The sequence below is a fragment of the Dendrobium catenatum genome, unplaced genomic scaffold (assembly GCF_001605985.2).
Source record: "Dendrobium catenatum unplaced genomic scaffold, ASM160598v2 fragScaff_scaffold_1570, whole genome shotgun sequence".
Taxonomy (NCBI): Eukaryota; Viridiplantae; Streptophyta; class Magnoliopsida; order Asparagales; family Orchidaceae; genus Dendrobium; species Dendrobium catenatum.
Genome location: NW_021320032.1, coordinates 742630 through 748238, shown reverse-complemented (window position 1 = coordinate 748238; position 5609 = coordinate 742630).

The window sequence follows — 5609 nt, the reverse complement described above, 5'->3', positions numbered from 1 at the left end:
TAGCATTAATTTTGTGATTCAAAAACTCCGCCACTACATGCTCTCTCACAAAGTTATGTTGATATCAAAGATTGATGTGCTGAAGTTCTTCATGATAAGGCTAGTATTGACAGGTTGCCTAGCTTCATAATATTACTATAGTTTGTATTACTACACTTTATATCCGTCGAGTATTATTTTGCTGACCTTCATATATCCCTAAGTGGTTATGCTTTGTATCCATCGAGAAATATTATGTTGACCTTTCATATATTCCTAAGTTATACTAGGGAATTATAGTACTATCTTATATAATACAGTAATGTGATGTTCACTTTATTGTGATATTATCTTCTCTTATAAAGGGTAAAAAAACTCATCAAACTCATTATCCATGATTTGAGAAATACACAATCTACATTGTATCTCAATCACTGGATTATCAATCCTAGGGGAATTTCATATGACCTCCTCCATACAGGTTAAAAACCATAAAGTAAATATTTTGATTAACAACCTTAGATAGGTCAAGATATCTAAGGAGAATATCTCTCATATTCACTCAAGTTAAAAAAGACCACCAAAATATTTCTCATTTAAATAAAATCAAGTCAATTTTATATGTATATGAGAAAAAGAAAAAAGAGGAACACCAAAAATTTCTTAATATATCATTGAACATCAAGTACATCATATGGAAGCATCAACACCAAACACACATATACTCTCACTAGAAAGAAAACAAAGTGGTACAAATATTATCGAAGCAATCCTACAGGATCTTAATATCATCCTCCTCCTCCTCGAGGGAAAAGACCAGCAACACACTCTCTAGTTCTTCACCACCACAGTCTAAATAAGGGTCACTAGAAGCCTGGCTAAGTGTCAACCCCTTGATATCCACTTTTGTCTTGCATTGCACCACACACATGCCCTTCATATAACCTCTAATAAATCCCTCCTTTATACACTTTGCTTCTAAATCCTTCACCTACATGTCATAGATATGATTATGAGCTTCCTGAACGTGATCTTCAACAATTATCTTGAAGGAAAATGATTTCTTGAATTCTTCGATGATTGTAGACGGTAACTACTGGGCTTCCTTCTCTTAAAACATACTCTTTAGCCTCTTATTCTCGGTTTGATAGGATCTGCTGATCTTTTATTTATTGGTTGATCGTCGCATATGCATCCACCAACTCTATATGTAAACGATCCATCTGTTGATTCTATGAAGATATTGAAGTTATCATGTTTGTCAGCTCTACTCTACACTCTGCTAACTGCTCTTCTACCGCCTACATCTCCTTGACTTTGCCATCATATTTCTTCTTGTATTCTCCCTGAAGATATTTAACCTTTACAAATTCATTGTTCTAGTCATTCAAGGTCTTAGTCATTTCAAGCTTAAAATTCGTGTGCCGCTCCAACTAAAGCAATAAAAATAAAACTTTATAAGAGCCATATACTTTAAAAAAATATAAAAGGTAAGAAGAAATGGTGAACTCACCAACTCCTCAGCCTGTCGATGGCCAATGTACTGATGTTTTAAAACATATTTTGAAATATAAGACTTGAATGGAGAGATACGGGGACCTTTGCTAGTGACTGCCAAAATTTCCTCCATCTTCTTCTTTTTTTATGCCTGTAGATCACCCTCATTTCTTGGTCGTTTAGAAGGAACTTTTGAAGTTTGGGGAACTGTCTCTGGAACTTTTACGGACTTCTTTTGTATTTTTTCATACGATCTTCATGCTTGAGTAGATAGTCCAATCTTAAACAAGTATTCTTCGTCTATATGTCGGCTCAAATAATGCACCTCATAATGAAGGGCATTAATATTAGAAAGTTTGAGTATCTTCAATAGATCCTCTACTCCAATATGTAGGGGAATGGATAACTCGTTCAACTTTTCCCATTTTTCTTGAAGATTCCAGTCATTTTGCACAAAAAAAGAAGTCATTGATCCAACCTTTTGATGGATCTCAAGTACAAAAATCCAGCCACTTGAATCAAAAGGAGATATGAACCTGCGTATCACTAATAAGATGCCCCATCCGAGAAAGGCATTCTAAAGATAAAACCACTCCACAATCTCTAAAAAACACGATCAATCCCATAATGATCAACATGACCCTGTAAAAAAGATGGGACAAACTCACTCCATAGATCGTCAAAATATCAATCAACTCAGGAGATGGTGAAAATCGTAGCCCCACTCGCAAACTAAATTCATATACTATTACATATCCAGGAGGAGAAGAACGAGTGTGATCGGACCTTGTCGGCACTTTCATCACAAGTTCATTAAGAAAATGAATTTTTTCCTAAAAGAAATGAAAGAGTCGCCAACTATAGTGGAGATAACATCGTCGGTCTTCTCCACCTTATGAGCCTTTTTTAAACCCTCAGATCGGGTAATAGGGCGATCTTCTTTAGCTGAAGGAATTCTTGTGGATGTGTGATCACCCATTTTAACTTCTATACTAAAGAGGAGCGCTAAATTTGAGTGGGGAAAGTCACCTATGAAAGATAGTGGAAAGCCTCTAGAGCAGGAAGAAAAATGGCGGAGAAAGAAGGAAAAAGAGGAAAATTTTCTAACTTCTGTACAAGAAAAGGGGCGCTGAGTTAAGTAGGGAAAGTCATATACTAAAAAATAGTGGAATGCCTCGACTGTAAAAATGTCAGAGGTAGAAAAGGAGAAGGTGCAAATTTTTCTTAGCCCAAGGCGGGTATTTATAGGATGAAAAGAGAGGGAAATATTTTGAAAATGAGAGGGAATTATGTTTCTAGAATATTTTTGAATTTTTAAAATTTGTTCCAAATTTTTTAGGCTGAAAATACTTTTTTGAGAATTTTTAAAAAAACCCAAAAATTAAAAAAAAAATACAAGGGGTAGTGGCAGACTTCTGGAGCTTCGACATCTGAAAATAGGGGACAATTAATATATCATCATAAAATTAACTTGATCAGGCACAAATCTTGAGGCAGAATAAAAGTTGGAAATTTCAAAAATTAAATTCGTGATCACCTGAACTCCAATTTCAATAAACTTACAGTCAATCTGAGTGTCTCAGAAATATGAACCCAATGACACCAAATTCAACTCGATCTAAGCCCAAATGAGTTCGAATCGAAGACCCAAAGCGTTGCTGGAAAGTTCAAACCACAATTTGGATTACCAAATGGACCTTTAAATGTCTGAAAAATGATTCACAATCAAGGGATTCAATATCGGCCGTCCATCCAAACCACTCCACTTTTGCCCTTATTCTTTCTCCTATTTACGGGTCACGCCATCCTCAAAAAACTACAAATAGCCCCTTATTTCTCTTGAGAGGGGACCCAAGAAAGAAGAAAAAGAGAAGAAGAAGAGAATAAGAAGAGAATGATAGGAGGGAAGAAACTACTCCTCGACCACCACTAGAATTATACCTGACCCAAAGTGACGCCAGAATTCTACCCAAGTGATGCCGAAATTATGCTCAACTCTCAAGTGACGCCGAAATTTTCCCAACTTTCCAGTGAGGCCAAAACTATGCCTGATTTCCAAGTGACGCTAAAATTCTAAGTGACTATGAATTCAACTCGAATACACAACTTATTTTTATAATTGGACTTCAATCCGGAAGTAAATCATTATAATCTTATTATCATAAATTCTAATAACGAGTCAACCTCTTGTATCTCAAGCAAATACTAGTGGAATTATTTCAACTAGACGTGACCACGTGGTTTTTCCTCTTTTCAAGGTTTTCTGCATAAAAATCATGATATTTTTTATTTCTCTTCTATTTGTGTGCTGGATATCCATGAAAAGCTGAGACGAAAACTTTCTAATTTTATCGCCGCATATATTCTAGTCCGCAACAAGATTCATTTAAAATTATTTATCATTTATGAAATTTTTAAATTTTAAAAATCCTTGAGGTTTATGTCAAGTTTGAGTTGAAGTTTGGTATTGAGTTTCTAATCAAATTTGAATTTTATATTATTTCTATGCTCATTTAAATAGTAATGCATTTGATTTTACATTTTTATGATGTTTATACACTTATTTTTAATTTACAAAATTACCCCTTTTAAAAAAAAAAAGATTTTATTTTAGAAGAAAAGGGACATACAACCAAAAGGTAAAAAAAAAGCTAAAGAAATAAAAATACAAAGCTGAAAAAACCACATTAAACTCCAAAATGTAAAGTAAATTGGAAAGCATAAGTAGTCCAAAGTGTCGGACTAAGAACGCCACCCGATTGCCAAGCTTTTTGGACCATCCATTGGAGAAAGAATAAACATCAGCAAGAAGATCCAAATACGAAAGACACCCATAATTACATAGATGAAGGAACAACCAAGGTTGCCAAAACAAGCCATGGCCTTTCAAAGGGGCATGCAGGAAGCATGCCTCATCATAGTCCGAAAAAAAACAAAAAACAACCACCCCACAACATTGCCAACAATCTACAAGGCATCCAACAAAACCAATCGGCAAAAAAAATCATTTCTTTTTTCGATTTACGAAGGAGATAGAAAAATCATAGTGAAGTGAATCTTTGTGAAAAACTCCAAATTTAAAAGAGACGTGGAGTTATATATGCTCTAATTCATTGCAACAAAATAAAAGATCCATCTTTGCATGTATGAAGTCTTAATTATCAAAAGTTTAGGGCCCTTTTAAACATGTCATTTCCTTTAGATAGATTTAGTCAATGACTTATATTAGAATGAACTTTTATTTGGTCCGGTGAACGTACGCTCCTCTACGTTCGGCCATCAATGTTTTAGCGCCACGTAGCATCAAGAAAAGTCGTCGACCCAACCCGCTATTTTTTGGGTTCTCGCACGCGCATTTTTTTAAAATTTAAGAGATGATCAAGTCTGAAGCCGCCGTTCCGAATTGCAGAAATAGCTCCATTTCGCCTTTTCTAAGAACCACCAGCCTCGCGCCCGCCGCCGCAATACCGAGCAAATCCTGAACAAATACTGAGTTGTACCGAGTACCGAGTACCGAGTACCGAGTTTTTTCTAGCAATACCGAGCAAATCCTGAGCAAATACCGAGTTGTAGAAAAACTCGGTACAACTAGGTATATGCATGGTTTTGGTCTCCACAGAGCGGTTTTTTTCGTTTTTGCAAAGCAATACCTACCAAATACTGATCAAAACCCAGATTGGTGGTGAGAAGCAGTGGAACGAAGAGGTTGGAGGCTAGTTGAAGGGAACTTAGACTGGAGTTACGCCTTGAGATTTGAACAGGATAACAGAAGGGAGGCTTATGGACTTTAGGCTGCAGTATAGTGTCGGATAAGGGCTGAGATCGCAAGGGAAGATCGAACGTGAAGAGCTACTTGAGGCGTTGGGAGGAGACGTTGCTTGGTTGACAGAGATTGGGAAATGGCTGCTTGTGAAGCTGCCGTAGTGGAGAAGTGAGGGTTGCGTGAGTTGTAGTTCCGGCTGAAAGCAATACCTACCAAATACTGATCAATACCGAGAAAATCGCGAACTTTCGGGTTCCGCTACGGGTCAAGTCGTCGGGCCGCGTGGTAAAGAGTAAGAACACGTGGAGACATGTTACTGGCGGCCGAAGGTAGCTCTACGTCCGGTCAGAGGACGTAATAATTGATGTAA